Raw genomic sequence first — 23,650 nt, forward strand, 5'->3', positions numbered from 1 at the left:
TCAGGCTCTTGCTGCAGCCCACACTGGGCCAGACTAGTGACACCCAGGAAAATGCTTGGTGAAGGAATGCTCCTAATTCAGAGCTAACACTACTACTACAGTTGTTAACACTGTGAGGGAAAGTCTGCCTCCAGAGAGGTATCACTAACCCCAGACCTCTTCGTCCCTCTAGCAAAGCCGTGTGGCAGCCTGGAGTTGCGCCTCCAGTTTCCTGGGCTCATGTGATGTTACGGGTTGACTTGTGGCCCCTCAGCAACTCCCCGCCTAAACAAGATATGTCAAGTCCTAACCCCAACCTCAAATGGGACCTGATCTGGAAACTGGGGCTTTAAAGAGTTAATCAAGTTAAATGAAGTCATTTAGAGTCAGTATGGCTGGTGTCCTTATAAAAGGGGAAATTTGGACACAAAGACGACCACGCCCTGGAGAGAAGATGATATGAAAAGACACAAGGAGAAGATGGGCACCTACCAGCCAAGGAACCCCACCGAGGCCTGGAACAAAGCCTTTGAGGTCACAGTCACAGGAACAAGGGCCCTGCTGACACCTTGATTTGGGACTTCTAGCTTCCAGAACTGTGAGATAGTCCATTCCCATGGTCCTAAGCCGTCCTGAGGAACAAACACATGGGCAGCAGAGTATTTTCTCACTCCAACTGACTAGCACAGGAAAAGATGCAGTTCAATTAAGACATCTAATTTTCATCAACACACTTACGGGGTTGCGTGTCTCCGACAAAGAGAAGAGGGACCAAAGAAACATCTGGCCAGAAGTAGGTGCATCCGACTTGGTGCTCTTGGACCGAACGTGGCTGCGGGCACTCTGTTCAGCACCAGGGACCCTTTTGGGAGATCTCCCCTTTGTGTCCATTGTTTTCCATCTTAACGAGGGAATCTCAGTTGGGCAGGACAGTTAGTGCCACAGCACTCCCAGTCCCAGCACCTCAGCTCATCCTCACCTCCTCGGAAAAGCCGACATGACGTTGGCATGAGGCACGCTGCCAGGGACAGCGGGGAAGTGCGGCCAGGTCTCCGGCCTTCCCTGGGTCCTGTGGGATTTGGCTGTGCCTTATAGGGCCCTGTGTAACAATGGTGCTGGGGGAAGAGCCGAGAGTGAGTTCGGAGTTACCTTTCTGGAACTGGGAGGGGCACAGGAGACTAGGAAAAGTGAATTCCAGTGAGGTTGCTGCCTGTAGGGGAGCCCTGCTGCGGTGAGGTGACAAACTGGAACCAGAGGGGGACGGCCCGTTCAGGAATGCAGCTCGAATCCCCACAGGTGGGGCAGGGCAGACGATGGGCCTGCCCAGAGCGGCAGCCATTCATCGCTTCGGGACAACCGCAGCCGTCTCGGGGCCTGAGGAGGGTCGAGAAGAGTCTGCATGAGACTCTTCCAGGGATGTGGTATCTTGTCACGTGAGATCGATGTTCCTCCTGTTTTTTTAAAAAGTAAGCCCTCGCCTTAAAATTATTTTTTGATAATAAGAATAATATTGAACTATACTGGAGAAAAGTAGAAAACTAAAATGAAATAGAAACAAAATCACTCATAATTCCATAACTCTAATTTAACATCTCAATTATAAAAATAAAGTAACCATTAAGTAAAGTGTAATATGTTTATGAATGTTATGCCATTTAAATGGAAATTATACAGAATTTTACATAAATATTTAGTCAAAATATTTATCTGAAAGAATCGGAATGTTGAAGTCTGTATACAGTGCGATCTGTTAAAAATATGCTGGAAGGAAATATACCAAAACATAGCGGGTAAGTGTTACTTTCTTCTTGGTAGTGTTTCCATTTTATAAGTGTTTTACAATGATTCAAAAATTACCTTTTATCCAGAATTTGGTACGTGTTCAGTTTTATTTCCTTCTTATTTTTCTATCATCTAATTAAGTATTCACTTCTTTAGCAGAATTTTTTTTCAAGAACGTCATGACCCTCCCTTCTGTTTAAAAAGTAATAAAAAGAGACCCCAGCTAACCGGAGGATGCTAAAAACGAGGTTTTTGGAAGTCAGCTACTTAACCTGCTGTGGAGGTGGAGCCTGGCCACAGAGCCGGTGGCAGTGCCAGGACTGCAGGACGCCTGTCCCAGGGCCACACCCTCAGTGGCACGATCTTCGGCCAGTCGGGAGAGCGGCAAACTCTGCCAGCCTACCTGAGTTAATGTGAAACCCGGTAGGCTGCCCAGAGCTTTAACATTGAGAAGAAAGAAATATATGTGGCATGAGCAACTATTATTCATGCTCAGTCAGTTGGATTTCTAAAACGTTTTCTCAAGTTGTAAGTCCCCTGGGGTCTCTACTCAAGTACCAAGCTGTCGCCTGTTCCTGGCCCCAGGCACATGTTCGTCACCCCCAGCGCTGGCTCTCTTGACCACAGATGACTGTCTACACCGGATGTTCTCTCTCTGGGTGAGGCCCAAATATCCATGGGGGTCCCCGAAACACTTGTGGGGGAGCCACAAGGTCGAAAAAATTTGCGTGACACTAAGACATTGTTCGCCTTTTTCATTCTCCTTCATCAATTTTGTGCTGTTTGCTAGAGGCTGCCACACAGCCTGTGAGTTTCAACAGGCTAAATACAGAAGACCGGAGAACCCAGCGGTCTTCTACGAAGCCAGACATACCTGAGATTTGCAAAATCTAGAGATTTGCAAAAAGTAGAATGCCACTCTTTTCATTCCTTTTGTTGTTGTTGTTTTGGAAAATATAGTCACTTTTCATAAAACGTATTACCTTTGTTACCTTGGAATGGGCTTATTATCATTTTAATTAGCATATGAATATTTTTAAAGTTTCTCAGTTTTAACTTTCAATGATGTCAATATCTATGGCTGTAAACCACACAACTGAAAACTCCCTGGAGTCATCGATAATCATGAAGCGGGTAAAGGAGCCGTGAGACCAAAAACATGCTGCTCTACACCGGCCCCTGATGGACCGAGGTCCACACAGCAGTGTCCCCGTGTCACTGCTGCTGCTGTGGCACTGAGGGCCCTCGGGCGGCCGGTGTCCTGCAGAATGGGGAGATAACGGGAATTTTCTGAATTGTGAGGCTGGAGTGCCTGGGGGTGGATCCCACCGTGACTTTCTTCTGGTTAAATGGAGAGCGAGAAGCAGAATGTTGGGAGTAGGGGACCGTGCCACATGTTGTGGGAGATGCAGCCCCCACTCAGAAAGGCCAGTGGGGAGTGAGATCTGGCACACATGACCCACGCCCACGGATAGGTTCTCCTGTGGGGAATCAGGCCTGCATTGTACCTAAGCTGCCACGAGACTTGATTTTGCTAAAACTCCCTCACCCTGGATTGAGGAAGCAAATGTTTACTGCATATCTCTAAAGTTACTCCCTAAAATCTATGCTAAACCTCCCAAGTATGCAGTGTAACCAGTTCAACCACTTTTCCCCTTGACCTGCAGCATCCTTCTCTTTGAAGTAATTAGTGACATTCTTTGCTTGGTTATCTGTAAAAGGTAATCACCTACAGTGAACCTGTGCATAGTAAATGAGGACCATCCTGATGTAATGTGCCCAGAAAAGCAATAAAAAAAGCCTGTCCAGGGAGGGGTCAGGGCCCTCTCTCACTCAGAGAGCGGCCGTGCTGTCCTTTTGTCTCCACTGGACTCTGTAGTCCGTATGAATTTGTCTCTTGCAGCCACAACCCATGGACCCCACAGATCACGATCTACACCAGTTGGGGGAGAAGCAGGGGGAGAGACCAGTGAGACTGGCCTTGGGGTCCCTGGCACTGGGGCACCTTCATGAAGAAGGTTCCTTGTGCCCTTTACTATCGGATCTAAAATACCCCAAATCTACTATAGATCTATGGTAAATCATTTCTCTTTACCATTGACATCCACAGCAGTATGACCTTCCAGGATGTAGGAGAAGGCTTCAGGGCCCGTGGAGGTGTCTCCCCAGAGCATGACATTCCTTCATCTTGGACAGAGCATGTCATTACACTATTAGAAGAGGAGGACTAAAAGGCAAATTTCTGTGGAGAGTTTATGCGTTGAATGAGGGACGTGATACACCATCTTGGTTTCACATGAGCATCACCTGGAAACTTTGTAAAAATCCAGAGGCCCAGGCCCCGGGGGCAGGACCAGGCATCAGTGTGCCTTTACCTTTCCAGATGATTCCAGTATGCTGCCACATGTAAGAACTACAGGATGAGAGAGGTGGAAATCAAGAATGCAGTGGGTAAGGACAGCGACTGCCTGAAGGAGAGGGGGGACGGACAGGATGTCCCAGAGGTCAGCAGGCAGACTTCCCACCTCAGCTCCAGGCCTTGGTGGGCTGCCTCCCATTCTGAGCAGTGGGGGCTCTCAGAGGGTTCTCCTTCCTCACAGCTGGGCCTTCAGCCCATGGGGGCACAGCCCCCAGATGGAGACAGGCAGAGGGGACTTTGAAGCTTTCTCTCCAGCTCTTCAAATCAACCATGATGCTCACAGATCAGACTGCTAAATCTTTATACATCTGAAAGCTAGGCTTTGATGTGCTTGTTTTTCTTCCCCATCTGACTCACAGAATGAGTCATAGCAAACCTTGTTAATCTCTGGACTAAGGGAAGCAAAGCCAGAGAGAGGTCTCCCTTTCTCGGTGACATTGGGCTGAGCCTGGACTCGGAGCTGCTGCGTCAGCCCTCGACCTGCAGCACTGGGTGCCACCTCCTTGGCTTAAGGGCCTCTGCCCACTCTCCGGCAGCGACAATGGTGGGGGATCAATAAACCCATGGCACCCAGGACGGTGGCGAGGGGACCCACTGAGTTGTCTCTGGCCTCTCAGCCCCCTGGGGGTCCCTGAGAAAACACAACCCTCCAAACTCTCAGGCTGAAGCAAGCTTTTGGGTGAAGAGTCTGGTCCCACAGTATTAAGTGTCTCAGCAGTACAGGATTTCGAGGCAAGGATTTAAGAGAAACGAAGCCCCCTCAGCTCTGTCCTAGGCAGGATGGCACTGCAGACAGACATCTGCCTAGGGCCGGGGAGTCAAGCTCATGTTCACTGGGGGCCACATCAGCCTCGCGGTTGCCTTCAAAGGGCCGGAAGTAATCTTAGGACTGTATAAACATAAGTACTCCTTAACTAGGGGCAAGGAGCTCAGCACTGCCACCAGGTACAAAAAAAGGTGCTGGACCGGATAAAACAAGGTGGAGGCCAGATTCGACTCATGGGCCTTGTGTTTGCCACCTGTGGTCTAAGGGCTATATTTTTCCTGTCCCCTGAAATGTGAAACAGGGAGTATGAAGTTCTCTGCTTTCTGGCATCACTTGCCCCTCTCCCTGGCCATCAGCGATCACGCAAACACTGTTGACCCCCGACCAGGGACCAGTGAAGAATGGAGCACTGGCGGGCAAGGTGACAGAGGCAAGGTCTCCCACACCCCTGGCCTGCGCGGTGTCCCATGTGCCCAGCCCCAGGTGCTCATGTCCTGCATGGGAGGGAGGAATCCACAAACCGCCTGCCCAGGTTTTCCCCCACTATCTACTGTGTGTGACGGGCAGGGAGAGCAGGGCGAGGCGTGCTTCCTCCCAAGGAGCCCACAGCCTTGGGGAGGAGCAAAACCCACACAGGGCAGTGTCGGGGGACACAGCTGGGGATACCCTGGGGAGCTGGGGGCACAGCAAAGGGAGGAGTCACTGCAGGCTCTCTAGAGATGGGGCAGGGGGTACAGCTCAAACAAGGAGGGCAAACCCGTAGGCGGTGGGACAGGTGAAAAAGCAGGGGGGTGGGCAGGGGGAGTCAGCAGTTATCAGTGTCCATAATGCTGATCCTCTCAACCTGAAAAGATGGATCAGGGCCAAGTTTAAGGATGTGATCCTGTTGCTGCGTAATGGTGACAGGGACAGGGCAGGTGTCCCCAAGGTGCTGTGTCATAGACTCCGGAGTCTTCTCTTGTCCTCACCCCTGGTGACCGGGGTGCTGTGGGAAGGCTGTGGGCAGGATGTCACTTGCCTGGACCCCTCCACCCTGGTGCAGCCCTGCCTTCTCGGTTCACTCAGAAGCCCCATCCTCCCTGGCTCTATCATTTGGTTTGGGGTCACTCTGCCAATAGCATGAGCCACTCAGAAAGTCTCTCTCTCTCTCTTTTTTTTCCCCACTTTTTGCTCAGCATCAAGCAAGGAGTTCCCTGGGTACTCAGCAAATGTTCATTGAGGAGCTACTCTGTGCCAGGCACTGTGGAGATCGGGGAGTGAATTAGACATGGCCCCCAGTGAGCTTAAAGGAAGACACGCCAGGTACAGACTGCAGTACAGTAACAGAAATACTGTGAGTGTGTCCTGAAAGAACCAGGAAAGGCTTCTTGGAGGAGGTAGCATGGACCCAAACCCGAGAGAACGACTGCAGCGGGCCAAATGGAGAGAAGAGAAATGGGGACACTGGGCAGGGGCCTGTGTGCAGGAGGCACAGCCCTCGTGCCTGAAGAACATCTTGTTTGGGGAAAGTGCTTACAATGTCTGGAATAACGGAAAGTGCGGTAGGACTTGAGCAATGAGGTGCATGAGCCTATGGGCATATCGTGATGGGCCTTGAATCACTGAGTTTTGGTTCGTTCTATTTTAGGCTTTTCCACTTTCTGTGTAAGAAACACACATCCATAATCTAAGGAGGTGCTTTTCCAGCCCTTCCTACCCCGCCCGTGGCCACTCCCTGGAGCCCACCCCTTCAGCTCCTCCTGGTGGCTGCCTCCCTATCTCCAAAGAGCAGGCTCGCAGAGCTGCCCTTGACTTTTCTGTCTCAGGTACTCTCTGCTGATGTCAGACTATGGAAACTGAGGATTTCACTTTTCCATGGACATCTGCACGGTGCCCAGCACAGACACGTGCGCACACACGTGCTCAGAGGGGAGCCTGGCCGGTTAAGACACAATCCTCTTTCCTTTGTTCTCGGCAAACCAGTTATGAACACATTGCTTTCTCGAAATTTGGAAATTCAGGTTCATGTTTAAGATCGATACTGCCAAAGCTTGTTTGTTCATGATTAGGTCCCCTGCTTTGGCGAAATAGAAATACCGTCCATGTTGGCTCCCTGAGCTTCATCTTCACACTAGAAAATGAAGCACAAGCATCAACGATCTCAGTGTCTCTGTGTGAAACTAACAGGAAATTGGGTATCAATTGTAAGTCGATGTTCGAAAGTCAGAGCTCTGGGGCAGAGGAAGGAAACTTGGCATGAAACTGCTTGGAAGGAGAGGACAGGGTACCTGGGGGCTAAGGGTACTGAAGAGGTAAAAAGTGAGGTTGCTATATTGTAATGGTTCCGTATATGGAAGAGTCAGCCATACTCAGGGCTTTCTGCATTTAGGAAATAGCTGTAGAGAAGGTGTGAATACCTCCAGCCTGTGCGCTGTGTGTCCATGTGTGCCTGTGTTTTGCTCCTCGTAGCTCTGAGAGTCGAAGCAGAAGCGTCAGCTTGGGTGCTCTGATCCCAAGTCCTACCCCTGGGACTCGGGCTGGAGCGGACACTTCACCTCTGCCGTCAGCAGCAGCAGCTGCTGTGGTCACAGGATTATCTGCTTAGCCAACCTCTGAAGGGTCGTAAACAGCCAAAGGAGTTTATTGCAGAGACTTATAACTTGGCGAAATATGCACTTGAAAGCATAGGGAAGTGGGTCTTTTCTCAGTTTAATCCCAAATTATCCTCTCCCATCTGTGTGGCTGGCTCCTTCTTATCCTTCTAAATAATCAAGTACTTAAGGAAAACAACTCCTCTGCCCCAAACTAAATCAGGTCCCCATTCTATGCTCCTTAGCACACTTTCCTGTTCTTTTGTGTACTTATCACAATATAATTAGATAAATCACTGTAATTAGTTATTAATTTTGCCTCCTTTTCCCCACTGCTTTATGTCCATTGACTTAATAATATACAATTATTAAAATGGATGAATTGTCATTTCACATCTACAAGTCTCTGTGACATGTAACAGCAAAAACCCAATTTAGAGAGATGTGCAGAGTACCTTTTCCTTTTAGTTGAAGGTCAGATTGCTTCCTCTGTGCATCGGCTTTCAAATCCAAAGGCTCAATGACGAGAGCGAACCAGAGGCTGCACACCCAGCAGGGCGGCTGGGGTGCTTTGGAGACATGGGTGCCCCTTAACGTACGTGATGACATTTGGTGGCTGGAATGACCGAGTCACTCCCTAGTGCTCGTTGAGATACCTATAGGTCTCTATTAGAGTCAATTTAGCCACAGTGACCTCGGGAGTCATCACCGTAATCCCTAACTCAGAGCAGCTTTCATCGGAAGCACACAGGGCTTCCATTCAGCCTCCTCCCCTGCCTCCCTCCATCCTGCCCAGGTGGATCCTAACATACCTTCCAGCACCTTCCTGTCCTGCCTTTTACGGGAACCTTCCCTGACTTCTCCAACCACTGTCATCACACCTTATCTGAACTGCCCTGACTTCTACAGGCTTAACAACATGAGCAAGCACTCATTCACTGGTCCAACAAATCTGTGCTGTACAGAACTTAAAGTGTGCCGGGCACTTGCCAATACCCTGAAATACATTGTTCTCTTCTACTTCACAGGTGCCAGGTTCGTGGAGGGGGTGGGGCTGGAAGGGGGGGCCATGTCTGACGCGGTTCAGCCTCAGTGCGCTCAGGGCACAGTGTTCAGTAATGGGTGATGTTATCTTCACTTCATGACTAATCGATTTCACATACAGCAAAGAGCACTGGCTAACCCAAACTGCAAGGGAATGGAGACTAAATAAACCAAAGCAGGAGACAATGACAAGGAAGAGAATAGGCAGAAAAGATCAAACAGGAAGGGCTGAAGGCAGAAAAATCTTAGGAAGGGCTGAAGCTAGAAAATACTAGCCTTTGGGTGCACACAGCATCGTTCCCCAAACGTTTCGGAAGAGGAAGTGTCGGCTGCTGCTTTCGTCTGACACCTTTGAGGCTGTTGCTTTCCTGTGACACCACTGAGCGATGCAGTGAGGTGCACAAGAGGACGCTGTCCGGAGACAGCACGACGCGGCAGGAAAACAAGGAAGGTGACTCCGAGGAATTACAGGAGTAGGCGGTGCCACTCTGCCCACGGAAGCAGCGAGTGAGATAGCAGTCAACGCAGGCCTGCCTCACCACCGTCCGCCAGGAGCAGATTCTGCGTGGGCGCGAGGGTTCAGCTCGCTGGAAACGCACCACGTACTCCGTGAGCGTTCAGTTCGCCCTGAGCTTGCTGAAGCACATTTCTGCTCTCCCTTATGTTCCCACGTGAGCACGTATCTGTTCTTGGCCTGGGACAAGCCCAATCAAAAGACAGGTCAAAACTGGGGTTGTCCTTCCCTAGGCAGAGCAACCTGTCAGCTCTGCTCCAGCTCCCAGCCCACTCTTTCCATAAAAGCGCGACCATGAGAACTGTGAGGAGTTTCGTCCTCCCTACAGGTGAGTGGTTGACTGTATCATTGTTTTCAAGAGAGCAAAACATTTGATGGTGACTCCAGAAAATAGCACAAAATCTATACATTTTAGAGGGGTTTTTTTTCAGTTCCCGTTTGACTGACAATACGTTCTCTCTCACCCAGCGAAATCCCTCCTAGAGCCAGAGGTTAAGCCAAGTCACAGTGATCAGAACAGAGACTGAAAATGTACGAGACAGGAAGGTGGATTCCCAAGGTTTGGGGGCGTAGGAGAAGGGGGCGGGGAAAGGAAACATTTTTCTGTATTGGAGGCAAAGGAAACCTCTTTGAACTTCAAAGAATTCTCCATTAAAAAGGCAGATATCATTATCATTGGACTCTCTCCTTCATGCCTAAAGCAAGAGCAGATGGAGAACTAGGGTTCCTAGCATTTGGTTTGCTCTGGGCCCTTCGGAAGGAAAGAGCCTGCTCCGGCAGAAAGACCTCTGGGCAGTACTGGGAGGCAGAGGGAAGGGGTTGGTGGACCAGGAGAAAGAAATCTAAGTAGGACACAGACGAAATTAGACAGGGAGACTTGCCGTAGTCCTGTCTGGCTAAGGGTTTGCTCCCTTCTTAGCAAGGAGGAAAGGGAGTTTGGCGTTAGAATTTTACAAGGGATGATGTATTACTTGCCATATATACTGTTATTTGCATCACAACAATATAGCAAACTGTATGGAATCTCAATTTCCCCTCTTAGGAACTTTTTGGTCATCATTAGGAAGTCCCAAGGAGATCTTTTTACCCCTCACTAAAATGACTTCAGTCTCAACTAGGCTCGCTGGGAACGCCGATGTGGAAGAGAGTCCCCAGAATTAAAGCCATAATAACGTCCCCTCTGAGTTGATGCTTACCACGGAAACGATCACGCTTTGCGTAACGTTCCTCCATCACGGAACAAAGCTCCTGTTCATTGAGCATCCTGCTCTGCCCTCTGCTTTCAAGCAAGAGGAGAAGGTGAGCACTGGCGGGAAAGCTGTCCTGCACAGCCGGCACCTGAGTGTCACACAGGCCGCCCCGCCCCCTCCTCACTCAGAGCAGACATTGCTCATCCGTCAGGCACTTCTTCCTGCCAAGTCACTGTTGCGTGATCCTTTGTAGCGTAGCCACAGGAAGCCACAGCACGCTGATTGATGTTCGCAGATGACTTGTTTCCCACCCAGTCCTGTTTTATTTTGTTGTTTTCCAAAAGTAGTTAGAAAAATCATGTTTGGAGAATTTATCCTGAATATATACTTCACTAAAAAGTTCAGAATCTTGAAGTTCAGACACCTAGATCTGAGTGAACCAACGTACTGATAGGCTCAAACAATATTGCAAGTACTAGTCATGTTTGATTATTATAAAATATATCTTGTATATAAAATATACATATATGAATATTAAATATATCCTTGTTAAAAGAAAACACAAAAGTCTGAGTTCAAACCTCTTTCAGGCATAATTAGATGCTCTCTAACTTGCAAAGCACTCAGTTCTGGGTGTCCTCTTGGCTTTGGTGGCCAGAAGGGCAGGCCACCAGAGAAGCAGTGCCCAGCACCATTTGCAAAACGTGTTCTAGTCTGAGACTCTGGGACCCTGCAGCGGTGACTCAGCAACCTCAGTGGGAAGGAGGGCAGGAAGTTGGGGTGAGCCAAATGAGTGAAGGGGGTCAAGAGGTACAAACTCCTACTTATAGAACCAATAAGTCATAGGGATATAAGGTACAGCATGGGGGCTCTAGTCAGTAGTATTGTATCAACTCTGGTGCCAGGTGGAAACTAGACTTACTGGGGTGCTCATCTCAGAATGGACACAACTGTCAGGTCATTCATTGTACACATGAAACTAATATGATATTGTATGTCAATTTTAGAAAAAGAAAGAAACCCCAGTGGGAAGGAGATGGTGCTAGTGGGCTGATTAAGAGGCCTCCTTTAGGGAGGCTTGAGTTGGTGGCTTGACAGAGGGGAAGCTGGTCTGAAGGTCCTGAAGTTCCCCCGAGGGAAGGGCGCAGAGGACAGGTCAAGACATGGAAGTACAGCAGAGCTATTCTTTCCATGGTCCTTAAACACCTTGGCAAACGGGAATGGTAATGTGGCCCTGAACCCTGATTCCCACTGCTGTTGTCAAAGTCTTCCAGAGATGAAGACAGGAAAGAGTTCAAGGAACCTTCCAGAATAACTTAAAGCCCCGACAGTCACACTGAGGAGCACCTTAGCATCTTCAAACAGACAAGGAAATGAAAACCCAGAGAAGTCAAAGTTCAGCAAACTAAACAACAGAACTGGAATTAGAGCCCTAGAGACCCGACCCTTGGCCAAGGGACATTTCCTTTCTTCCTGCTTTTCTATGGACAATGGCCTTGAAAGTCTGAGAGCAGGGGACCTCACAGCTCAAGAGACTTGTGGCCGACTTGCTGGGTCATTGAGTTGTCACCGAGATGAGGTATCAGCCTTTGTGTGGAGGTCCTTGGCGAGGCCCTTTCAGGGCCCAGCCAGTATCCGCCATGAATCATTGCCGTGCGCCAGCATGGTGGCAGATTCAGACTGAGTGTATGCAGAAACAAATGGGTCAATGCCGGCAAAACTAATAGCATGCTGACACTTCTGCTTCCTTGAATGAGGTATTAGGCCTGAATTATTATAGCAGGAAATGCTAAACTGCTACGGAAAGAAACGGTGTGATTACTCATGTCAATGTTAAAATTGCCATTTTTCACAAGGGGGCTAATCACCAGGTACGAAACCTGCTGCACTTGACATAAAATACTTTCCTCTTCCCCGTGATTTTTTTCCTTGGCAGTTGAATTTCTTATATATAATCATGTGGTCTCTTCCAGAAATTAAAAACAGAAATTAAAGACACTCTAGCCTGGAGAATGTCTTAAGTCTACTGCAGGTTTAGGTGGTGTTGTCAACAGGACTGGGGTCTGGATGTGGCAACTGAGGGGACTAGGGTGCAAAATTTAACTAGTATGTGGAATTGGGCTGGGTGATTTTTGCTAAATGCCCCAACTTTAAAATGCTGTGAGTCAACAATGAAATAAAAAGCAAGTTTCTTCTGATTAAATGCGTGTCCTTGTCTGGGGCTACTCTGTCCTCTGAAGACTGGCTTGACCATGGCCAGCCCACAAGAGCAACTCCTACATTACAAATCCCCTTTTTCTTTTGTCAGCCCACAGGGTTCTGCCCACATTTTCTTCTCATGCCCTTTAAGGCTGCAATTCACTTGCTTCGTAGCACCTATTACAATTTGTCTTTTTATATTAATAGGTGTGCTTATTTTGTACAGACTGTATTTCCCACCAGATAGGAAGTTCCATGAGAACATCTATTTTGCCTCCTTTGTTTACTAACACATATCCTGTGTCCTAGCACAGGTCCAGAAACATAAAGGCCTGCTGAAGGAATGAATCTGTGATTTTCCCTTCTCGATCACTGTAGCAAACATCATCGATGAAGGACCTACTAGGGGCCAGACTTTGTGCTGGTGCTTTGCATGCATGACCTCATGGACTCTTTGCAAAAACTCCACGAGGCAGGTGCCATCTCTTCGGTAGATGGGGACCCTGAGGCTCAAAGAGCTCATGGAGTTGGTACGCTCTGGAACCTGGGCCCAAACCGCCCATGACACATGGAGCCCAAGCCCCAAACGCCTGCAATATCCTGCTTCTGGGTCTTCATTGGTGTGGACCAGGCAGCAGTAGGTCTGCAGGAGGTGTTCACTGACTTGAGTCCCTGCGGGACGGATCTAACAGATGGCAGATGGAGGTCAGCACGTAGGGCCTGTGGGGCTAAGGCTCTGGAGCTCCAGGGGCCGGGGATTCTGAAGTCCTTAACCGGGATTGTTGGAGTGGAAACTCCTTTTCTAACAATGAGACTCATTCTCACATCTGTGGAGAGTTTAACAGAGATCCTTTCTTTTACTGTATGAGGGTATGACTTCAAATTTTTCTCAAAATGCACATTTTTAATTAGAGTACTTTAAGTGGGTTGCCAAGCTTCTGAGAATTAAAGGACACTTGTGCCCGTGGGACAGTTACAGAGACTGACCCCTGGGTAAGTGCACAATAAAAAATATACAGAGAGCAACTGAAATTAAACCCATGGGGAAACCTTTCCACTTCATGTTAAATACCTAGAAAATGACTTGGCAGCTACAGCATAAAGAGAAAAAACAGAAAAAAAAGCCAATGCTAATTTTCTTAATTTTGGATTCTCTTTATGAGGGAATCCTTCTGAGATTCTAGAGTTAGCAGAGATTTTTGAGATAGTCACATTCAAGACCCCTTTCTGCAGATGGGAGAGCAAGTCCCAAAGTAGTCATGTCAAGGTCAAAGCAAGGTCAAACCAAGTGAGCCACAAGTGTGAAAGGAAAGAAGAGAAGATATGTGTGTCCTAAAGCAGCCACCCCAATGGGGCCTTTAAACCACTGTTAGAAATTTGCTGGTGGTGAGGAACAAGGGAGGTGGGGTACATGGCAGCTCTCTGGCAACCTGGGTCTTCTTTGTTCAATGGAAAATTAACAAACCAAGAAGATAGATATTGAGGAATCTATAACAACGTATTATTGTTAATATCAAAAACTTGATATGGTCAATTGGGGCTCCTTCTCTTGCACTCAGGACCCTCAGCCCTCAGACACTTTGCTGTCACTTATGACCCCCTTAAAACTGAGAGTGGCACTGAGAAGATTGCTAAATATCCTGGACTGAACAGGAATCAGAATAATGATAATGCTCTTAAAGGAAGAATGGGCCACTGAATGGAGGGGGGGAGTATGCTCAGCATGCAAATATATGATTCAAAGGGCATTCAGGCCTGGTACATTCAGGCCTGACAGGGGAGAGGGATATGGTACCTGAGGGATGCTGGTACCAATCACCAGGTACATAGGGCTGGGATGTAAACATGTTTCATAAGGGTTTCTGTGCGATATTTCATCAAGCTCCATCTGATGCTATGGTCACCAAATCACCTTCTCGTAAATACTTCAATGACCAGACACCTTGGTTTTAGGAATACAGGATAATCGTGTATGCAGAACTGCTGAGATGCAGTGAAAAGATTTGGGGGCCCCCAGCAAGAGCAGACAGTTAAAAACCTGCCCAGGGCTTTTATACTGATTGACAACATGCTCAGGCCCAGTTCTCTTCTCAGCCTGGTGGCCCCAGTAATCTGTTCCCAGTTTCCACCCTGTCACATACAATCATTAGTCCTATATGGACATGAGCTGGGGAAGAGAATTGTTCTTGTTAAAAATACATTGTTGGTGTGCCTTTTTGTCCACCCAGATGACACGTGTTATTGAGAGGAAGCCTTCTCAAGTCTGTGAACCTGCTGGGTGAGGGTCAGGTCCCAAAGCCCGTGAATTTTCTGAGATAAGGATCCCCATTGCAGAGATCGCTCGGCAGCCAGCCATTCTGCACCAGATGATATTTCCCCATCCCCCACCTCTCCCAGTGTCTTTTCCAGTTCAGTGTTTCCCCTTAAGCTACCCCATGCTGGCTGGCGTCACATGCTAAAGTGCCTGAGGCTGTGTGGGTGGCTCAGAATATACGTTGGTACTAACTTTGTCACTCACTTCTGTGTGGCTGTGGTTAAGGCTCTTCACCTCCTTATGGCCCTTGGCTTTAGTTCTTCCACCTGCCTCTGAACCTTTCCCACAGCCCAGGTGGAATCATGTATGGGAAAAGGATTTTAGAAGCATCCAACATTTGACAGATGTAATATACTCATAATTATTCTACCAGCTCACATTTCCGTACATGCTCTGTATACAATTAGAAAGATCACAAAACCCTTTTCTCCAACCTTTGGCTTTTAAATAGGCAAGTGTCCAAGACAGATGGCTAGATGGCAAGAGATCTGAAGGTGACCTTATTTGGGCCACCATAGTGTTTTACTACAAAAAAATCTCAATTCACTTCTGTTAACAAAGCAAGACCTTTTCTCCCAAATGTAACTCAATTTCCTCCTTGTTCTTTGAGGAATGTAGGAAATGAACAGGAAGGCTTTACCATATTTTTTGGACTATAAGATACATCCCCCAAATTTGGGAGGAAAATGGGGTGTGTCTTATAGTCCGAATGTAGCTTACCTGGCTTGCTGTCGGCAGGGGGGTGCAGTGGTGGAGCGGGGTCACAGGTTATTAAATATTTTACCACATTTTTTGCTTCAAAATTTTTTTCCAATTTTTCTTCTCTAAAACCTAGGTGCATATTATGGTCTGGTGCATCTTATAGTCCTAAAAATACAGTAATTCACAGGGGCAGCCCTAATGGTACATTCCAATCTGCTCATCTACAAACAAACAAACTCCAATTACCTTGATTCCCATATATCATTCTTTAAATTTTATTTTGTGTTCCATATATCATTGTTTTTATTTCATTAGCTAAAAGTCTGAGTGTCTGGAATAATAATTATGTTCCAAGCAATATAACCTGACAATCCCTGTTTTTTTTATGGCTCTTTCACTAACAGGCCATTTCATGGCTGTTCTGGACTAGAGGTAAGTATATTCACTGGCCTAAAAATCCTCTTTAAATGTTATTTGTAGTATAATTGTCTTTGTTGTCATAGTAATGGGGTATTTATAATATGGCTCGATAAATTCCTAATATGGCTAAGATTCCAGAAGAGGAAACACAGGACGCTGGACTGGCTCATCTTTCCCACTGACTTTTTTAAAGGTTCTGAACAGCAATTTCCCACGGGACACTGTGCGGCCCCAGCCTATATGAATCTTCTGGTTTATGTCCTTAAGGCAGATGTACACACAGTGCAATAGTGTACGCACTGGGGCTGGGGCTGCTGAGGACAAAACGTGCTTATGTAATAAATCTTGGCAAGAAGGCAAAATATTTCTCTACTCGGAAAACATTTTTCTCAGTCCACTTTCTCTGTGCCATTCTGAAAAAAAATCCGGAAATCAAAGCAATGTTATTTTTAGTCCATCCCAAATTTTACTCACTTGAGGCATGTGGGCTTGGAACTATCTTTAGAACCATCGACCAGGCGCCTCGGAATCACAGACTACTAGTGCCTGGGCAATTTTCTGAATGATTTTTTTAAAGCTTAGGAACCCTAATATATTAAAACCAAAGTGGAATGCAGGACCTGAAGTCATCAGTGTGCCCCCTTATCTGCTGCTGGGGCACTACCAAGTAATCTTAAAGGGTCTAAAGAACAACTGGAAAACTGATCTAGCTCAAGCCCTTCATTTTACAGATGAAGCAACAGAGGCCCAATGGAATGAAGTTGCTGGCTCAAAAGTCTCCAGTACTCGCCGTAGAAGCCATAAGAAGAATTTTACTTCCCTGATTTCCGGTTACTCATCCTTTCCATCACACGGTACATAAGATCCTCTGACAACAGAAACTACTCTTTTTTGTATTATTAGCCGGAAAAGTTCAGCTGAGAAACAGCTGACTGTCTGGGGAAGCTGGCCTACTGTAGGCACGAGGAAATCAAGTGACTTAATTGAAAATAGACAGTAACTCTTTTCTTTGACTGAGAGGAGAGTGAAGAGTGAATGGGGAAGCGAGCATAAGGATTATTTCCTACAGGCAGCTCCACTTTAGTGCGCCACAGTGTGCTGTACCGAAGGCTGCTGGCTCTGCTACTCACAACCCGTGTGCCCCAAATGGAGTCACTTAACTTCTCTGGGCCTTTGTAGTTCTTGTGCCTTCTGAGAACACAGCAGAGGCACTGGGCTGGTCACTGGACACCATGATGATCTGTTGTCTTTCCTAGATAGACATACTCCAGATCAGTTCCTTCCTTCCTTCCTTCCTTCCTTCCTTCCTTCCTTCCTTCCTTCCTTCCTTCCTTCCTTCCTTCCTTCCTTCCTTCCTTCCTATACAGCCAGGATATCCTTAATCTTATATTATGTGTTTTTTCTTCCTATAGGTATTTTGTGCATTGACTAATTGTCTTCCCAACTAGACATTAGTGTTTTGTCTTGTATTGTTTTGTTTTTCAGCATGCTGGGTCTTTTACTCTTTTACCATCTGTGATCCTTTTCCTACTCTATGAGTACAGCCTTACTTGTAAATCAGGAACCCAGGTCCCTGGGAAGATTCTCCCTCTGGCATTTCCCGAAATCCTGGGTGGTCTTCTGTGGGCTTCCACGCAGTCTGTTCAGCTCTCTTCCCTCCTTCTTTTGCTCCAGGCCTCCGGAGATAGTACCATGGCCATTCGGCACCATCACATCCACCTGGTTCTGCGGGCACTTCTACTGGGCAATGCTGTATCCTCCTGTCACTGCTGCTTACCTGGTGCAGAAAATACTGTAGTAACTACTGATGCTTCCTTCCTTCCTCTGATGTGTGTGTGTGTGTGTGTGTGTGTTTATAATTTACCCCCTCCCTTGCCCTCGCTGTTTATTTAGTACTCAGGCTGTCAGAAAAGGAATAAACACCACACAGAAGTGGAGGCATTGATCAATGAGACCTTGCATCTTCCCATTGGGGAGAAGGTAAATGGATTTTCATGTGCATAAAGATGAGTTACATGACATTAGGAAGGCACACGCTATTGCTGCATTGTCACCTAAAAGTTTAATGATGGAAAGAAGGGTATATGTGCATGTTGAATAACGAAGGAGGTGGCATGTCACTCCCGCAACACCTATTTCAACCCCCTTTAGCTTGCCTTCCTTAGGCTTGGAAGATAGGAAGCTAGAATTACATTTCTGAAAGTCCTTCCAGCTAGGGCCCTTGCTTGAGACATAATGTGGCATAAAGGCTGAAATTAGATTCACTGTTATGTGCTGCCTTAACATTTGGTAAAATTAAGAGGGCCTCAAAAGGCTGAATCTCAAGTCCTCTGCCCATCCTGCCTCAGTGAACAAGGTTGCTCAACCAATTCCCTCCCCTTGTTATGGGGACCAGACTCAGTGCCTGCTTGTCCTAGAGTCTCATGTTTCAGCTTCCTGCCAGCCTGGGCAGTTATTCAAACAAGACAATCACATCTTTACCAGGGAACCAGGGGCCACCTCACTGCCTTGTTACTACAAAGGCTGCCTCCCATAGCCCTGCTTGTTTGCTCTGTTCCCAGGCACAAACTCTGTGTGGCCTTGTGTGGTGTGCAGTGTCCTCTTAGCTTGGACCGTGAGTGTATGTGACTAAGAAATGGCTGTCAATCTCATCTCTCCAGTGATGGGCCATGGGCTCAGCCATCCTCGTAACCCTGCAGTAGGAATCCCTCCCTTGCCAATCTGGAGGGGAACAAACCCATGGCTGTACCAAGTAGGCACTCTTGCATGAGATTTTGAGGCAAAAGTGAGCAGCATGAAGTAGCTTACCAGTGGAGAGTACAGACAGAGGCATCTGGTCTACCAGGTGGCTGCAGAGGAGGTTCTGCTGTGTCTGAATGCCCTTTTCCTGGCTAAGTAGAATCCTTGACTGATTCTCAGGATTTCTAGAGGTTCTATAAGCTAACTAATATATTTTAATAAACCTCTTTCTACTTAAATTACCTGAAATGGACTCTTAATGTCTTCAATTAAGAACTGGATGGTACAAGTGGTTTAACATAGGGTTGATTTTTCTCATAAAACAAAGTCTGGAAACAAGTCCCCTGGGATGTTGTAGCCATTAGTTCTACAGTGACATCAGTTGGCTGGGCCCCTTCTGTCTTTCTGAAATGCATTCATCATCATGGTTGCAAAGTTGTTGCTCTATCTCCAGCCTCACGTCTGCATTCCAGGTAGGAAGAAGAAAGTGACTTGGAAATGGAGTATAGATCCCTTTCCTTTGGCAGGCTAACGACAACAATAAAAACCCCAAATCTAGTGGCTTAAGACAACTATTTCTCTGTCAGTAAACTGGGTGGTTCTTCAGGTTTGGGTCAGCTCAGCTGATCTTTGATGGGCTCACCCTGTACCAGTAGTCACTGGCAGGTTGGCTGGAAGTTGAATGGTCTAGTATGGCTCATTCATAAATTTGGTGGTTGGCATGTTGTTGGCCACAGCCATGGGAGCCCTTGGGCCCCATGTTTCTCATCCTTCATCAGGCTAGCCCTGGTGTCTTCCCATTGCAGCCTCCGATTTCCCAGAGCAGCAAGAGAGGCAAGCTCCACTGTGCAGTCACATTTCTGTTTTTATTAGCATCTTGTTTGCTTTTGTACACTGGCCAAAGCAAGTCCAGAGTCAGGGAGTGGAGAAATAGTATTGCCTCTTGATGAAAGGAGTCGCATAGTCAATTCTGACGGGATGGCAATGGGAAGAATTCTGGCAATTCTTGCATCCTGTCATGGACAAGCATCAAATCAGGAGAGCAGAACTTTCCCCAAATCTCCAGTAGATTTCTAACTACCTCTCACTGGTCAGAACTGTGATTTGCCTGTGACTGGTCACACTAACAGCAAGGGAGGCTGTGAACGTAGTTTATCCAGGCTGCTCCTCCCACCAGAATAAAACTGTGGTTCTCTGAGTAATAAACAGTGAGAGGATGGGAATTGGGTTGGTGTGAAATAGTAAGAAATATGTATATATTGGTCTTTGCTATCAGTTCCTGCTAATATTTGGTCTTTGACCCTAGCTAGTTCCTGACTCAGAGCTCCTAAAACCTTATGATTTCCTAAGGGATAGGCGTGTCTGACACAGTGCTCCTAAGTCCTTTGGAATTGCCTGTGTGATAGGAGTGTTCTACTTAGACAACTCTGGATGGGCTCCTGGAGGGAAACTGGTCACTAGAAGCACCAAGCCATGATTAGAAGCTTGGAATTTTCAGCCCCACCCTCATTGTCCAGAGAATGGAAAGGGACTGGAAAATGAGTCAATCATGCTTCTGTGATGAAGCCTCCAGAAAAATCTCAAAAGTATGGGGTTAAAGAGCTTCTGGGTTGGTGAATCATCTACATGTTGGGAGGGTGGCACTCTCCAACTTCATGGTGACAGAAGCTGCTACACTCGGGACCCTTCCAGACCTCACCTGTATGCGTCTCTTTATATGGCTGCTCACCTGTATCCTTTATCATGCCATTTATTATATGATAAACAGGTAAACATAAGTAAGACTTTTCCCAAATTCTATGAGCTGTTCTAGTAAATGACAGAACCCAGGAGGGGGTCATGGGAACCTTCTATTTGTAGCTGAGTGGGGAAGAAGTTGTGGGGAACTAGGCATCCACTGCCTCTGACTGGTGTCTGAGATGGGGGTGGCTACTGCAAGGGGTGGAGGGAGTCCTGTGGGACTGAGAACTTAACCTGTGGGGACCACCCCAACTTTAGGCAGTTAATGCCAGAATTGCTCGGTGTGGAAAACCCACACATCTGGTTGCAGAAGTGTTCTGTGTGAGTTAAGGAACACAGTGCATTTTTTCCCTTACAGAGTTGCATATTAGTGTCTGCCATACACAATAGGAGAAGCTGTCATGGAAGATCCTTCCATGAAGCTGCATTTCATTCTCTTTTCCATGGAAAACTGAGCTGGTGGACAGGTGCCAGTCTCTTCTCACCACTCCAGGACGAAGGATATGCAACTGTGCCACTCTCCTTGGGGCCTCAGGGATTCGGTTCACCAGACAGGCTCAGGTTTCCCAGCTGACGGAGTTTTGTCTCTGTCCCCCAAACACACACAACACACATGTCCCTTCCACCTCCCACTCCCACAGCGAGTACTCTCGGAGCACACGCACTAGACCGTGATGGAGGAATGATGCAGCCACTGCCTTGCTGCCCCATTTGTGGCACAGGCCCCCAGTCTGCTTATGGTGAGTTGAGCATGTTATTGTTAATGCTGCTGTGTCCTAGCCCTGAGACACAAAGCACAGACAACTAGCAACACACTGTCTCACTTCGTCCTTCCGAGAAGCTGCGTCCATTGGTATAAGGATCCAGCTCCTTCTTTGTGTGCCCTTTAGAAAAACTGAAATGTTCTCCAAGTCTGGAGACAAACTTCTGAGTGAACTGCATGTGAACTTTTAAAAATTATTTTTCCCCCTTGGTTAAATCTCAGTGGAGCCGGAGATGATCATAATTCTCATGAACACAAACTAAAGGTTTTGTTGCCTGTTGAGCAAAGTAGCTGCTTCCTATTGCAAAAGATCTGATTCCTATTCTCAGTGCGTTGGCGTTTTCATTAAAATTTCCATTATCCTCTTCCTTCCAGTGCAGTTATAGATGAACTTGTTCTGACCATGCTTCTCAGGCAAAATCACTCCTGACTCAAAATATATGAAAGGCATACAGGAGAAGATCCTTACTTCCCAAATATAGATCATCTTGGTAAAGAAAAAAGATTTTTTTGTCCTAGCCTTCATTATCATTTTAGCTCAGTATGATTAGCTTCATCAGGCATACCAGGCTCAGGAAAACAAATCTGGGTTGAGTTGTAGTTGTGGTGTAGAGGCAGAAGAGATGATACCTAAAGATGTTACGATGGTAATGGTGGCCTCTTTGTGGAGGGCCTGCTCTGAGCCAGGCGCTGGCCCCAGAACCCTAATCTTATCTGTGCCACCAACAAGACTTCATACCCCATGACCTGGTCTCTAATGGCCTTCTCAGGGAACTGCAGGGGCAGGCTTGTCACAGCACCGAGGGCCAGTTCTGACTCTGCCTTGTGCTGGGTGACCTCGGTCAGGGCTTTGTACTGTCTGTGAGCCAATGCTAATCCAACGTTAACAATACCTTCCCCATCTTCTCCTTTACAAGGTAGCATCAAGTTGAAGGTTTTGCCCACTGGAAAACTCAATCCCAACATAAAAAGATGGATTGCCAAAAGTCGATGGCAAAAATCGGTGTGTGAATCAGCTACCCTCAACACAGCCGAAGTCGTCATCTACCTGCTGTCCTTGGAGAAGGGTGCCACACCGCTACTGAAGAAATGAGAAAAAGGAAGTGTGAGGCCCTTTGCTTTATGTTAGCGCGGCCATCACTTTCCAGTGCTTACTCTCAGCCAGGGAAGATCATTCACATGCATTATTTCATATAATCCTTAAAAAAAACTACGGTTCCCATTTACAGGAAAAACCTGGAGGCTCAGAGAAGTGAGGTAGCATCCCATTATCATAACACAACTAACCAAAGAAGCTGGGTTTCCAGTCATTATTTGTCTGCCTTGGTAACCTGTGCTTTAACTACCACGAGGCACTTATTTTTACCAGTAAAGACTAAGAAACTACTGCTTATGGAGAAGGAAACTCAGATGAGCAGAGAGTCCAGCTTATCCCAGTCCAGCACACCAACGTAATCTTCTACTGTGTCACTCTTCGGAAACAAAGCCTCTAACAAAATTTTCCTTCGAAATGACATTAATATAGTCCCACTTTTGCAAACACTTACGGAGTGCTTATTAAGTATCAGGCATAAATTCCACGTGCATTTGTGAATCTCTTTCATTCTCATGCTAATCTGTGAGGTGGAACTATTACTGTCCTCACCTCACAGATGACAAAAGTGAGGTACAGACAGGTTTTGAAACTTGTCTAAGGTGACATGGCTGCTAAGTGCCAGGAATAGGCCCACACCCAGGTGGCCTGACTCCAGAGCCCGTGTCACTACCTTTTCTGCGCAGTGGAAGTTGGAAAGTACACAGGCCAAGTTATTAGCAGTTGTCTCTGGGGAACTGGATTTGGGTGGGGGACGGAGATAGAAAGGCTTTCTCTTTATTTCGTCTTGGTGTAGGTGCTCTTGAAAATTTTACAATGTACACATAGATGCATACTTTTTATCATTTAAAACCATGTCTTTAGAGATTTAAACACTTTTGCCCTCCATATAGTTTGGGTATTAAGTACAAATGAATGTTTTCTAATGGGGGAACTGACATTTCCCAAGGGATTCCAGAAATCTAGAAAAGATGCCAAGGTGGCCAGGTTATAATGGCGCCGAGTCTCCATTTGTCTGGGTCATGTGTTCTCCTCCCCCTAACCTTTATCCCAGTGTGTAGCCAGCAGACGGTGGGGGTGGGGGCTCTATGGCTGCATTATGTGGATTTATATTCACCCCGAACCAGAGGGCAAATGGAAAAATGTAAATTTTGGCAGCTGCTTTTGTGGGCACTGACCTCTCGGGACACATTCAGTTCCAGACCTCACCCTGGGAGTGATTTCCCCACATCCGCTATAATTTATGGACAAGAATTGTTTCTCTTCCTGGGGCTGAAGAAATGGCCCCAGCACAATTTTAAACAAAGCACTGCACAGGTCAAAGTGATGAACTGAATCATCGTTTCCTCATACCACCAGCCCCACCCAGGGTAACATCTCTCCCTTCACCGTCTCTCTGTTTTGAAGATGCTGGCA

The sequence above is a fragment of the Artibeus jamaicensis genome, unplaced genomic scaffold (genome assembly GCF_021234435.1).
Source record: "Artibeus jamaicensis isolate MK-2021 breed Jamaican fruit bat unplaced genomic scaffold, CSHL_Jam_final scaffold_833, whole genome shotgun sequence".
NCBI classification, from domain to species: Eukaryota; Metazoa; Chordata; class Mammalia; order Chiroptera; family Phyllostomidae; genus Artibeus; species Artibeus jamaicensis.